Source organism: Melanerpes formicivorus, unplaced genomic scaffold (genome assembly GCF_026170545.1).
Source record: "Melanerpes formicivorus ecotype bairdi unplaced genomic scaffold, bMelFor1.0.p_v2 SCAF_2, whole genome shotgun sequence".
Lineage (NCBI taxonomy): Eukaryota > Metazoa > Chordata > Aves > Piciformes > Picidae > Melanerpes > Melanerpes formicivorus.
In genome coordinates this window covers 5,460,183-5,475,421 of record NW_027142354.1, presented here as the reverse complement: position 1 = coordinate 5,475,421, position 15,239 = coordinate 5,460,183, and the positions used below count along the sequence as shown (strand labels likewise).

Genomic DNA, 15,239 nt, shown 5'->3' with positions numbered 1-15,239 from the left:
CCCTGAATCTCCTTCTCTCCAGGCTAAGCAGCTCCAGCTCCCTCAGCCTCTCCTCATAGGGCTTGTGTTCCAAGCCCCTCACCAACTTCGTTGCCCTTCTCTGGACGATATGCTATATTGTGCATGCCTTATTGGCATCTACCCAGACACATGCAGCTCCTTCTTTTGTAACACCCAACTTACCTCTTTTAAAATCTTAGATGACAGAAAAACACATGAGCTATTATTTTTATTTCTCAGTGTTTGGAAGTCACTCACACACTGCAGTGCTAAGAACTGCTTAAGTACCTAGGCATAGAGATACAGAGATGATCCTATCAACCTTTTCAAGAATTCAAGCCTCTCCCCCACTGGTGAATAATAACACCAGTTAAGTAAAGAACATGAAAATGAGATTTATTCCTTCCTCTAAGTTCATGATTAACCTAGCAGGATTTGTATTTCTTTTTTCCTAAGACCATTAGTTGTATCCTTTTGCCTGCCAGCCACATCTCTAAGGCAGTTACTTATTGATGTGTAAGCCTAAATCCTAAATATACCTTCTATAGCCTCTGTGACCCTCCACATAACCTTTAGGCTGATGCCATGTGTTAAGAACTGAGGAAATAAGTAAGTTCCTCTACCCTTAATCCTCTGTACAGTTGTTTTTCTTCATGTTGAAAGGTTCCTGCTACATCCCAAAACTGCATGCCTCATTCCTCCCAGAAGGGTTCTCTTTTTTTAAGAAGGTTTATAAAATAACTGGGTGACCTTGTTTTTAAACTTCTGCTTTTTTCCCTTTTTTTTTTAATGAAATGCTTATGTACAAGGTTGGGCTTTAGTGGGGGGGGGGGTATTTTTGTTTGTTAGGGCTTTTTGGGGGTGGGTGTTTGGTGTTTTGGGCATTTGCTTTGGTTTGGGGTTTGTTTTGGTTGGCTAGTTGGTTTGGGTTTTTTGTTGCGGTTCTTGGAGTTTTGGTTTTTTTTGTTTCCCTGGAAAAGCAATTACTCAGGTGAATAGAATAGAATAGAATAGAATAGAATAGAATAGAATAGAATAGGCCAGACCAGGTTGGAAGAGACCTTCAAGATCATCACGTCCAACCCATCATCCAACACCACCTAATCAACTAAACCATGCAACCAAGCACCTTATCAAGTCTCCTCCTAAACACCTCCAATGATGGCGACTCCACCACCACCCTGGACAGCCCATTCTAATGGGCAATCACTCTCTCTGTGAAGAACTTCTTCCTAACAACCAGTCCAAACCGCCCCTGGTGCAGCCTGAGACTGTGTCCTCTTGTTCTGGTACTGGTTGCCTGGGAGAAGAGACCAGCCCCCACCTGTCTACAACCTCTCTTCAGGTAGTTGTAGAGAGCAATAAGGTCTCCCCTGAGCCTCCTCCTCTCCAGGCTAAGCAACCCCAGCTCCCTTAGGGCTCCTTATAGGGCTTGTGCTTCAAACCCCTCAGTACATGGAAGAAAGAAAGGTACAAATCAAAAAGGTTTGAAAGACATGACTTAGCATGCCACTTCAGCAAAATAATGTCCCAAAGGAACTGCTGATGTTATCATGACTAGATAAAAACTGAGGATGTTTAAGAAAGAAGAAAAGCTCTGAACTACTGCAGAAGGTAGTCATCGTCTCAAGATCTTCTCTTTAGCTTCTGTACAAAGACTGCTGGTACTTTTTCACAGTTCAGGGCAGGATCCAAAGAGTGTCATTCACCTGGAGGAAATGGGACAGCGGGGGCGGGGGGAAGAAAGAAGGAATTTGTGGCTCAAAAATTGCTAATTTGCATAGTAATTCCATTTTTTTTTTTAAATGTGTTCCAAATAGCTTTTTAGACAACATATTCAGAAGAGTAATGAATATGCATAATATTTGAGAGCAAAAAGCTGAGCTAGCAAACAGTAACATACACTTCTTCACAGTAACTGGGTTCTGGAGGCTGCTGTGCTTTTAGCATTCATCCAGTGACAGATCAGTCTAGGAGAATGGTAGCATCTGGATGAGGGCAGATGGCTAAACTGTCAAATAATGACATTTTACAAAATTTCAGCAGTCTAAGTGCAATACGGTTCCAATCCCAAAGGCAGGCAGGTAAACAATAGTGCAGAAGTTATATCACTAGCATATAAGATTATTGATTATAATTATTCTAGGGGAAAGAATTCTTCTCAGAAGATTAGGCTGACAGGAAGATTGAGAGCTCTCTCAGAAAGAATTAGATGACTGCTCCCTGGTTCTATTTAGGAATGTATTTTGCTACATTTTCACCCCAGAGGAGCTTGTTGTGATGAGCTAAGATGAAATGAAACTTCTCAGGGTAAAGATGTTCAAATCAACCATTTCTCTGCAATTCATCTTTCACTGCAATGATTTGCATTGAGTTTCAGAAATATATTGAGTCAAAGATGGCTGTTGAGGGCAGCCTTTGTCCTTACAACATGAATGCACTTGGAAGCCAAACAAATCTTACAGTCTGTGTAGTTCAGAGGAGGAAATCCACTCATGAAGATACCAAAAACCAGTAGTGAGTTTTAGGGTGAGAAACAAAACTGTCTTTCTGTTCAGCTGAATTTACACAGAGACAGAATCTAGAGTTAAGCTTCTGTGAAGAAGAAGGAAAAAGGTTTTCTTGTTGGTGGTTTTGTTTGGTTTGGGTTGAGTTTTGTTTGGTTGCTTGATTCTTTTTGCTGTTTGTTGTGGGGGTTTGTGTGTATGTGGTAACTGTCATGTGTTTTGGAAGAGAGGTAACAAAATAAACAAGAGAGAATAGTTCCACTTCAACTAAGGTTTTCTGTTATTCTTCTTGCATAGCAACCTCAGCAACGTGCTTTAGCAGTGAATAGTGAACAACAGCCTGCAGTTCATGGTGTCATTCTTGAAGAGACAGTGGAGAGTCCTTGCTGAAATGTGTACATATGTCAACAACCACTGATATCATTAGCTATGCAGTTACCTGAATGTCAGTAGAGCATTACAGAAGTGACTGGTGTCAATGCATAGTTTTTCCTGAGCTCAGTACATACTGGTATGCATAGCTTTGTATTTTGCCAGCATATCACCTGCCCTGTTAAACTTACAGCTACTATGCTTATACAAGCACCTTCCAAGAGAATGGGCAAATGGACCCATGAAAGGCAGACTGGAAGAGAAATAGGTCTATCAAAACAGAAAAAGAAAAATGGAAAGAAAACCAGAAAGAAAAAGGGAAAGGAGAAGAGAGAAGAAGAGAAGAGAGGAGAGGTTTAGAGAGGAGAGGTTCAGAGAGGAGAGGTTCGGAGAGGTTCAGAGAGGTTCGGAGAGGAGAGGAGAGGTTCAGAGAGGAGAGGAGAGGTTCAGAGAGGAGAGGTTCAGAAAGGAGAGGAGAGGTTCAGAGAGGAGAGGTTCAGAGAGGAGAGGAGAGGTTCAGAGAGGAAAGGAGAGGAGAGGTTCAGAGAGGAGAGGTTCAGAGAGGAGAGGTTCAGAGAGGTTCGGAGAGGTTCAGAGAGGAAAGGAGAGGAGAGGTTCGGAGAGGTTCGGAGAGGAGAGGAGAGGTTCGGAGAGGAGAGGTTCGGAGAGGAGAGGTTCGGAGAGGAGAGGTTCGGAGAGGTTCGGAGAGGAGAGGAGAGGAGAGGAGAGGAGAGGAGAGGAGAGAAGAGGTTCGGAGAGGAGAGGAGAGGAGAGGAGAGGAGAGGAGAGGAGAGGAGAGGAGAGGAGAGGAGAGGAGAGGAGAGGAGAGGAGAGGAGAGGAGAGGAGAGGAGAGGAGAGGAGAGGAGAGGAGAGGAGAGGAGAGGAGAGGAGAGGGAAAAGAAAAGCTATTCTGTAAATGCTAATATTTAATTTGGAAATATTAATCTGTGAAAATATAATAATAAGTAATATTAAAATAGCATAAACTCTTCACCTGCTTTTCATCAAGCATATGTATAAGTGTCTTTGCCTTATGGTGCTGGAGAGATGTGATAAAATTACATGGATGGTGTGAATTAGATGATGTTCAGTCTAAATAAAACCAAAATAATAGTGATTGACAAGGGAAAGACTTTGAAAGAGTAAGTGAAGGGGTAAGGGAACCTGTTCTTTTAAATGGTACATAATTACTCGTATGACTCTTAAAGTGCATTTCTGCGGTAGTTTTAGGCTATGCCTTTAAGAATTTTCCACACATCTTGAACAGAAAGTAGCAAAATGTAAATAAATCACTATTGGGTGTAAAAAGGAAAATAATGATAGTTCCATCAGAATTCCACCACCAAGACAGGGGATTTAAGCTATTACTGTAAACAATTTATCTCCTCACTTCTTCACTCTGGGAGAGATACTTAACTCGCTTCTGCTTGTCCTTGGTTGCTCTGTTTTGGCTAAGTCTAACATCTCTCATCTCCTTTCTTTTGTCCCTTTTATGTACGGGGTATGGGGTAAGGGGGAACAGGGAGGGAGAAGCTATTAGCTTCCCCGGTCTTTGACCAGGGGGATCCTTGTGTTGTTCATTAATTGTAAATACCTGTAAATATTGTAAATCCTTTGTATTTTGTACATATTCATTGCATTCCATTGTAGATTGTAGTTTTGCTTGTAAATACAGCTTTCATTTGCTTCCAACTGAGCTGGTCTGGCAAATTTAATGCTGGGGGGAATTTTCAACCCACCACAATTCTGTATTTGATTCACTTTCATTTTTTTCTGGCTTCATACTTGGCAACAGTAACTCCAAATCTATTGCTGTTCTTTTCAGAGGTTTCTTTCACCATTTTTATTGATACAGTGGTAACGTTGAGGATATCTTTCAGAATGATCATTCTACTCAGCTGTATCACAGCAAATACCCATAGCTTTAAAAAGTGCAGAACAGAATAATCTAATCCTGGTGTGTTTGACCACCATGGCTGAATGATGACAATGCACTTACCAATGCATGAGCTATTAATTATGCAATAGTTTAGAGATGGAGTGTTAGGTGGGAATCATTACAGGGCAGAATCATTTTTCTCCATAGTTATATTTGCACTTTTGACACACAGAATAAAGCTTCCAATGTTAGATCCAGAATTTCCTCCAGAAAATGCTTTAGTAATTTCATTTTCTCCCTAGAATCACTATTGCCTAAAATGGGACTTGAACCTTCCTCTTTACTCTGATAGCAGTGATCACCAGAGTACAAATGCTTAGATGATATAACTCTATCTCAGCTGTGTATAGTGGAGTGAATTTTGATTGTCTCTTTGTTGCAAAGGAGAATCATTGCTAACTTTCAGGTACTCAAGTTCGGATTTATCTATCTGTGAATGATTTATTTAATAAGAGCTTTCTTCAAAAGAGCCAGGATAAGATTCTGCAGTACATATCCAGCTGGCTTTCCTCACATAAACAAGAAGTCAATTGGTCTGCACAGTATTTTTGGCACAGGGTATGTTAGTAAGGACAGCAGAATCTGACTCATACAGCACATGGATTTTGAGAAGAGTTGTATTTACTGGTCATGAAAAAGCCATTAGATACAGTAGTTGGACACATTCATAGCATGCTTGTTCTCATAAAGAACTGCATTATTGATTACAGAATCTTCTGTGGTTAGTGCTAAAATTTTAAATCCATCACCCCAAGACTAAGTTCAGAAGTAACTTTAATAATGGCTTAGAGGCTTTGTGTGTGATCACACTCTTCAGATAAAGTTACAACATTTTACACCTTTTACTGGTCTTAGTTTAAAATATCTGCATTTTGTGTCTTGTTTCTAAATTAATAGAAAATTCAAATAGTCTGAATGAAAATAAGACTAGAAAAGATACTGAGGGGTGGTTTAATACATCTCATTGCCAAAGAAAGAGTAAACTACAGCTGAAGTACTCCACACAAACATTTGTCTAACCTTTTGTTTAAAGCCTTGCATGACAGAAATTCCACAATGTGCCTTAGGTAATCTATTTCTACAATCAACTACCTTTGCTGCTTTTACCTGTCCTAAATGTCACTAGCTGCAATTTAAACCCTTGTGGACCTCATACTTCAATTAGTAGTGGGATTCAGCGATCTCTACAGGTAGACCTCAGTTTCCTAAACATCTTGAATCTGCTTTAAAATCCCTTGCAGGCTACAAAGAAATTGAAAATAAAAATGTGTACATACAATGGATAAAGGTCCTGCTTTTTCTGGTTTCACACAGTGAACTTGTGACAAGCATCATGGTAGGCAATTGCAGAAGAACTTATTTTCTATGCTACTTTGCCTTAAAATAGGAGATTACGATGCTTGTGTATAAGTATTTAGGTAACTAAATTGTCACAAATCCAAATGTGAAGGCAGGATGAATCCAAAATTACACAGGCACAAGCTAATTCATATTCATAATCTAAAATTTATCCTATTCTGAGGGTTTCTGACTATATAAATGCCCAATAAAACCAGTAATATATCCTCAATAAGCATACTAGCTTGTAATATCACAATATGCTGAGAGAGCTGGCGGATGTGCTAGCTAGGCCACTCTCCATCATTTTCCTCCAGTCCTGGCTCACTGGTGAGGTCCCAGATGACTGGAAACTGGCCAACGTGGTCCCCATCCACAAGAAGGGTCGGATGGAGGAACCTGGAAACTACAGGCCGGTCAGCCTGACCTCAGTGCCAGGGAAAGTGATGGAGCAGATTATCCTGGCGGCAATAACTGCGCACCTGAAGGATGGCCAAGGGCTCAGGTCCAGCCAACATGGATTCAGGAAGGGCAGATCCTGCCTCTCCAACCTGATCTCTTTCTATGATCAGGTGACCCGCCTGGTGGATGTGGGGAGGCCTGTGGATGTGGTCTACCTAGACTTCAGCAAGGCCTTTGACACCGTCCCCCACAGCAAACTGCTGACTAAGCTGTCAGCCTGTGGATTGGACCACTACACTCTGTGCTGGGTTAGGAACTGGCTGGAGGGCCAAGCCCAGAGAGTGGTCGTGAACGGTGCCGCATCCAGCTGGAGGCCAGTCACCAGTGGTGTCCCCCAGGGATCAGTGCTGGGCCCTGTCCTCTTCAACATATTCGTTGATGATCTGGATGAAGGGGTAGAGTCAGTCATCAGCAAGTTTGCAGATGACACAAAGTTAGGGGCAGATGTTAGTCAATTAGAGGGTAGAAAGGCTCTGCAGAGGGACCTCGACCGACTGGAAAGATGGGCAGAGTCCAATGGGATGGCTTTCAACAAGTCCAAGTGCCGAGTGCTGCACTTTGGCTATGGCAATCCCATGCAGAGCTATAGGCTGGGGTCGGAGTGGCTGGAGAGCTCCCAGACAGAGAGGGACCTGGGTGTGCTGATCGACAGCCACCTGAATATGAGCCAGCAGTGTGCTCAGGTGGCCAGGAGGGCCAATAGCATTCTGGCCTGCATTAGGAATAGTGTGGCCAGCAGGAGCAGGGAGGTCATAGTGCCCCTGTACTCTGCTCTGGTTAGGCCGCACCTTGAGTACTGTGTCCAGTTCTGGGCTCCTCAGTTTAAGAAGGACATTGAGACACTTGAACGTGTCCAGAGAAGGGCAACAAGGCTGGTGAGAGGCCTTGAACACAAGCCCTATGAGGAGAGGCTGAGGGAGCTGGGATTGTTTAGCCTGGAGAAGAGGAGGCTCAGGGGTGACCTTATTGCCCTCTATAACTACCTGAAGGGTGGTTGTAGCCAGGAGGGAGTTGGCCTCTTCTCCCAGGCAACCAGCACCAGAACAAGGGGACACAGTCTCAAGCTGCACCAGGGGAGGTTCAGACTCGAGGTGAGGAGGAAGTTCTTCACCGAGCGAGTCATTCGGCATTGGAATGGGTTGCCCAGGGAGGTGGTTGAGTCATCGACCCTGGAGGCGTTCAAGGGGAGATTGGACGTGGCACTTGGTGCCATGGTCTAGTCATGGGGTCTGTGGTGTCAGGTTGGACTCGATGATCCTCGAGGTCCTTTCCAACCTAAGTGATACTGTGTGATACTGTGATACTGTGATCACACCACCAGTCAGATGGTTACAGAAAAGGCTCCAGAAGAAAGTGGATACAGTAAAGAGAGGAAACTCCATGTGCAACATGTATGGCTCTGCACAAGGAAGTCACTCTCTCCAGAACACAACGCTTTTGTTGGTTGAATCAATGGGAGAAGCCATCATTATGTGAGCCTATGTCTAGCATTAACCATGAATTGTAGCTTATTTTTTAACAATGAACTGGCTAATGAGAGCATAGATTTGGGGGGATTTTAATGAAGTAACTAAGTAAAGTTAGTCATACATGGTACTGAATAATGATATGCCCATATTTAGATAAATCCATCATCAACAACTACAGAAAGCTTCTCATGAGATCTAATTTCAGTGTATAATCCAGACTACACAAAGGAATGAAGTCCAAGTTGTGGTTGCATTTGAAAATGCTCCTAGCAAAGGAAACTTGCTCCCATGCCTCACTGTATTAACTCAGTGTGTGAACTTATGGCTTCTCCCTTCAAATGTAATAAAAGTCATGGCAAGGATTGTCAGGAAGATCTGTTATTAGACACTTTTTAGGCTATGAAATTTCACCCAAGGTGCAAACTTCATCTGAATTGCACTCCAGGTTTTAGTGCCTAAACTGATTAGTTCTCCACTGACTATAAAGATGGCTCAGGTATCTGTGCAGACCCTTATATATAAATACATAACTGTCACGCCTTAATCAGGAGCTGGACCTCTCCCCAGTGTGGAATTCAGTTGCCTAAAATCCCATGTAGAGCCATTCCACATACCATGGCATCTCATAGCTTCCAGATGTTACTTGAGAGGATCAAGAGTATTCTCTATGTCATTTCTGCCAGCTCTGTAAAGGTGTGAGATATATTACATTTGAAATTACATTAGAAGCCTGTGTTTAGATTACTCTATCTTCCTAGAGATGTCTGAATAGCAGTTATTTAGGCTATAGTAAGTTATTTAGGCTCGAGGTGAGGAGAAAGTTCTTCACAGAGAGAGTTGTTAGCCATTGGAATGGGCTGCCCAGGGAGGTGGTGGAGTCGCCGTCCCTGGAGGTGTTCAAGAGGGGATTGGACGTGGCACTTGGTGCCATGGTCTTAGTCATGAGGTCTGTGGTGATAGGTTGGACTCAATGATCTTTGAGGTCTCTTCCAACCTTAATGATACTGTGATACTAAGCTAGCCCCTCTTGAGTCCTATAGTCAGTGAGGAAGAGCAGGTAACCAACTAGAATAATTCATGTCATTCATTAACCAAAAGAAAAACTCACTTCTGGACATGCTTATTTTAATCTAACAACTACAAAAATGATGAAGACTGTCTCACTTAGGAGACAAAAAAGTTTTAGTTCCTAAACTATGAACAAAATTGTCATCACCAGTAATCATGTAGTTCAATTTTTGATGGGATTCATTTACTTATGTATAGGTTCGCAGAGTCATATTAGAAAACATAGGGTGTCATACCTGGTTTCCAAGACACAAGTCTCCTGCTTCATAAACTTCCCACCTGTGCAGATGTCACAAGCATCACCACAGGCCAGAGACACTATATTTAGGCACCTGCATCCTGATTTATAAGTTTATGGATATGGATGCAAAGGTGAAGGCAAAGAGAGGTGCATGTATAGAGGTGGTAAAACTCTGTCATGATCATCTGATCATCAAGATGTTCTAACTGTCCTGATTAACTGTAACCATTTCCCTCTTGAAATCATGCTGTGGTAGAAAATTAGCCTGGAGAAGAGGAGGCTCAGGGGTGACCTCATTGCCCTCTACAACTACCTGAAAGGTGGTTGCAGCCAGGAAGGGGTTGGCCTCTTCTCCCAGGCAACCAGCACCAGAACAAGGGGACACAGTCTCAAGCTGCACCAGGGGAGGTTTAGACTCGAGGTGAGGAGGAAATTCTTCACTGAGCGAGTCATTCATCATTGGAACGGGCTGCCCAGGGAGGTGGTTGAGTCATCGTCCCTGGAGGCGTTCAAGAGGAGATTGGACGTGGCACTTGGTGCCATGGTCTAGTCATGGGGTCTGTGTTGATAGGTTGGACTCGATGATCCTCGAGGTCCTTTCCAACCTAAGTTATACTGTGATACTGTGATATTTGCTGTACTCCAGATTGCTGACTCATACCTACTGGAAAATGAAAAGGAAACCCAGGAATGTTCCTGCAGTCCAGACAGAGTATCAGCACTTTATGCTATTGATGATCTTGATTTTCATTGTGCTCAGTGCTAGGAATGTGATTTACTTCTGCACCCTGTCAGCAATGCTGGTGTATGCTGTGCTGTGAACAGACCACACCATATCACAGCAGTCTCAAGCTGCACCAGGGGAAGTGGGAAGTTTGGCTCAAGGTGAGGAGAAAGTTCTTCACAGAATTGGGCATTGGAATGGGCTGCCCAGGGAGGTAGTGGAGTCCCTGTCCCTGGAAATATTCAAAAAAGGATTGGACGTAGCACTTGAAGCCATGGTTTAGTTGTCATGAGGTGTTAGGTATTAGGTAATAGGTTGGACTTGATGATCTCTGAGGTCTTTTCCAACCTGGTTATTTTGTGATTCTATGATATTGGTGTGCAAGTTCTTATAGATATGCACTTCACACTTCAGAATAGAGATTAAGATGTTTTTGTAGATAACACAAAAGGTATGAGGAGAAGAGAGCTTGTGAAGTAAAACTACAGAAAAGATTCTTACAGGCTTGTCAGCATAATTAGGGCCCAGCAGTACACTCAGGGCTGCCAGAAACTCAGAGTGGTTTAGTTTGTTGTGGACTATCACAGAAAGGGAGCTGCCTGAGATATACAGGAGAATTATAGGTGCAATTAATCTCCACTTCTTTTTTCCCACCCTGCAGTATATCCTTAAGAAAAGCCTATTATGAAAAGTACAAGGCTGGTTTGGAAGAATCAAGGGTCTGTTCTAAAATGAAAGCAAAAGTCTGTTAGAAAAATCAAGCAAAGAATTATATGTTTACCACCAATATTGCATGAGATCATACAAATAAAACTTCTGCTCATGATCAAAAAACCCTAACAGCAAAGCTAATTCCTTCAGATAACATACTGACTAGACTAGACTAGACTAGAATAGAATAGAATATAGAATTAACCAGGTTGGAAAAGACCTTTGAGATCATCAAGTCCAACCTATCATCCAACACTATCTAATCAACTAAACCATGGCACCAAGTGCCCCATCCAGTCTCTTCCTAAACACCACCAGTGATGGCGACTCCACCACCTCCCTGGGCAGCACATTCCAATAGCCAATCTCTCTTTCTGTGAAGAACTTCTTCCTAACATCCAGCCTAAACCTCCCCTAGTGCAGCTTGAGACTGTGTCCTCTCGTTCTGGTGCTGGCTGCCTGGGAGAAGAGACCAACCCCTACCTGGCTACAATGAGTAGTGCTAAAGCCTGAGTCACTAAAGGAGTCACAAGTGTCACAGAAGAAGAGGAAAAGATGTTACTGCTTTAACCCGAGTACTGTGCAGAACTTATATGAAGATGTAAGTCAAGGACCGTGCTTCAATAGTAAACATTATTTACTCTAATCCAGTGTCTTCATAAGAATGACAAGTGAACAAACTTCTGCATTTCAGGAATACCTGTCTTTAGACAAGTTGAGTTTATAAAATTAAGTAAATATTCTCAGAGAATTTGAAGGGAAGTGAAAAATATTTTACTCTGTAGTATTTTGTCTAGGTGGGGACGGCTCACATCTTCTGTGTTTGATTCTTAGAGTAACTTTATACTGCTTATTAAAAATCACAAAAGATTAAAAACATACATGAAAAGATAAGCAAAGGAGAGAAAATTAAAAGGCAATATTAGAAAAGGGAAAAAAAGGAAAGACATGTCTAAATGAGGAAAACAAAGCTTAGAGCATAAAATTACTTGGTGCCATGGTTTAGTCATGAGGTCTGTGGTGACAGGTTGGACTTGATGATCTTTGAGGTCTCTTCCAACCTTGGTGATTCTGTGATTCTGTGAAATTTGACAAGTTACATGTAAAGCCACCAAAGAAGAGTCAAGAAAAAATGATGGGGAAACTCCTGGTAGATGCATAAAACCATTAATGAATGTTTCCTTTAAACCTATTTGAAACAGAAAGCCTGTCAGTAAGATGACAGATGTGATCAAGGTGTGAAGACATCCAAAGGAAATAAAGCTGTAGAAGAAATACTTAATAAATTCTTGGTACTCATCTTCATATTGGAGGAGTAACCTATTTTGGGGTGGAGGGAAACTATATTAAACTAAAGTGCCAACAGGAGAAGTTTCAGAAGAGAGTAGTAAAATATGCAGTAACAAATCTCCTAGACCCTGCAGTATTAACTCAAGTTCTGAAAGAATTCTTTATTGGTGGATTATAAACTGTGCTTGCCATTTAAAATTAAACCTGACTTGCTGCCAAAGGAATAATAATTAAAAAAAAAAATACTGTAAGGGTGAATGTGGAAAACTTCCTATCAGTCTGAATTCCTCACTTCACAAATTTGTTGAAATTAATGTGAGAAGGAAGATGAGTAGACACAAGGATAAATGTGATATAATTGGGAACTGGGAGCACAGCTCCTGAAGCAGGAAACCATACCTCAAATATCCATTAGCCAATATGAACAATCCCATGGTGAAGGATGCCCCAATAATTCAGGACATCATTGTCAGAGATCCAACCCTATGTCAGATAAATCTGAGTAAATAGAATCATAGAATCTTAAAATTGTGAGGGTTGGAAGGGTCCACAAGGATCATCTAGTTCCAATCCCCCTGTCATGGGCAGGGACACCTCACACTGGATCAGGCTGCTCAGAGCTACATCTAGCCTGTCCTTGAAAACCTCCAGGGATGGGGCTTCCACCACCTCCCTGGGCAACCTGTTCCGGGGTGTCACCACCCTCATGGTGAAGAATTTCTTCCTAACAACCAATCTGAATCTACCCATTTCTACTGTTTTTCCATTGCCCCTAGTCCTACTGTGAGGAAATACAGGAAAACACTCAGAATACCTTTTTGAGGGACCTATGCACAGACAAACTGGTACCCGCACTTAGAAGAATTGAGCTGTGTAAAGTTCATGTAAACTGCACAAGCATTCTTAAACACTTCACTCAATCACAGTGGCAAGATGCAGCCCCCAGGCAAACTTCTCAAGAGATCCTTGCAAGAAACGCACGCTGGAGGGAAGGGAGGCCATCCAGAGGGACCTTGACAGGCTGGAGAGGTGGGCACAGGCCAACCTCATGAAGTTCAATAAGAGCAAGTGCAGGGTCCTGCATCTGGGTCGAGGCAATCCCAGGCACAAATACAGGCTGGGCAGTGACTGGCTGGAAAGTAGCCCTGAGGAGAGAGACTTGGGGGTGCTGGTGGACAAAAAGCTCAACATGAGCTCTCAGTGTGCACTTGCAGCCCGCAAAGCCAATCAGATCCTGGGCTGCATCAGGAGAAGTGTGGCTAGCAGGTCGAGGGAGGTGATCCTCCCCCTCTACTCAGCCCTGGTGAGACCCCACCTGGAGTACTGTGTCCAGTTCTGGAGCCCCTATTACAAGAGGGATGTGGAGGTGCTGGAACGTGTCCAGAGAAGGGCCACGAGGATGATCAGAGGGCTGGAGCACCTCTCCTATGAGGACAGACTGAAGGAGTTGGGGCTGTTCAGTCTGCAGAAGAGAAGGCTCCGAGGTGACCTAATTGTCGCCTTCCAGTATCTGAAGGGGGCCTACAGGAAGGCAGGGGAAGGACTTCTCAGGATCTCAGGTAGTGATAGGACTAGGGGGAATGGAGTGAAGCTGGAGGTGGGGAGATTCAGGCTGGATGTGAGGAGGAGGTTCTTCACCATGAGAGTGGTGAAACCCTGGAATGGGTTGTCCAGGGAGGTGGTCGAGGCCCCGTCCCTGGGGGTGTTTAAGAGCAGGCTGGATGAGGCTCTGTCCAGCCTGATCTAGTGTGGGGTGTCCCTGCCCATGGCAGGGGGGTTGGAACTAGATGATCCTTGTGGTCCCTTCCAACCCTGAATGAAACTATGAAACTATGAAATGTGTTATGGGCTGTCCGAAGATTACCATAGGAAGTCTTTAGAACAACAGAACGGAGTAAAGGGAAGAGCAGTGGCTGAGATTCTCATCAACAACAAACCACTTCATTTCTCCAATGGTAAAATAAAGTTCCTGCTTATGTCATGAGCAAAGGCAGGCTGCTCATCAAGGCATGCAAAGACCCACCATACAGCCCCAAAACCCTCCATGGACCATTCTTTCATCAAGTTTAGAGAAGGATTCAGTACTCAATTGGGTGATTAAACAGCTGAGAGCAAATGGAAAGATACCAGCTCTGTCAAAACAGAGCTACTCAGCTTCAGTTGTATTTGTTTGCTTTCTTTCTGCCATCCTTTGCCCCTGCAGTATTTGGTAAACTTCTGTCTATTAAGTTGGAAAAGCAGAGAAAATTTGTGATAATACACCAGTGGTCAGCAAGCCACACTTTAAAGAAAAACACTGCTGATAAGATAAACAGCTTGTGATGTACTTAATTACAATATTTCATACTCATTTAGCCATCTCCATATCAGCACTAACAAAGTGGATTTCAAACAGGAAATAAGACTCCTTCACAGTAGCCCAGAGGGCTAATTATAAAATAGCAACAACCTACTTTTTTTTTTTCCTAGAGAGCTTTTTTTTTTTCCCCCTTATTTTTTTTTTCCAGGAGAATTTATTGAGCTCATTACCAAGCTGCTTATGAAGTGATTTGAAATGAGGCAACATTAAAGCATTCTGAAAATCCCTTGTACTTAGTCATCTTGACACTTTGTTTGAACTTGAAGCATTAATATGAAATAACTGCAGCAGCCCTGTATTCCTGATTCTATTGTTTGCCGGCACATTTGAAAAAGCCAGAAGATGATATGATCAAGGATTTTTAATCAGCACAGTAATTTGTAGGAGTGTCTCAAGTATTCATAACTTTGAAAAGACCAAAGGGACATGCCTGTGAGAAACAAGGCAGGTAAAGTGCGTGTCAGCCTACAATACCACAGCAATGTGAAACAGGGAGTACAAGCGCTGCTGGAACTGAGGAGGGTTTTATTGCTTTCTACAGGCAAGATGGAAAATTGAAAGATACACATCAAAGCCACTAAAGAACTCCACACACTGTACCTTATTAGCCAGGTTTTACCTTCTGTAATCACATTATATAATATGCATCACCAGATTAACCTGCTTGGGGTCAGAAGAGAGGCCACCATAAATATATTTGAAGTGAAGCCTGTGAAGGTTTTCAAAGGGAAAAAAGAAAAATAAAATCTATAGAGAGG

At 42.7% G+C, this 15,239-nt stretch overlaps 1 long non-coding RNA gene across 1 annotated transcript in view; it reads right to left on the bottom strand.

The window, feature by feature from the left end:
• Positions 1 to 1,374: 1,374 nt before the first annotated feature.
• Positions 1,375 to 15,239, bottom strand: part of LOC137445455 (uncharacterized) — a 29,271-nt gene continuing 15,406 nt past the window's right edge. Inside the window, exon 3 of the long non-coding RNA XR_010988410.1 lies at positions 1,375 to 1,709. This is a non-coding gene — a long non-coding RNA (uncharacterized lncRNA). The remainder of the gene's footprint in view (positions 1,710 to 15,239) is intronic.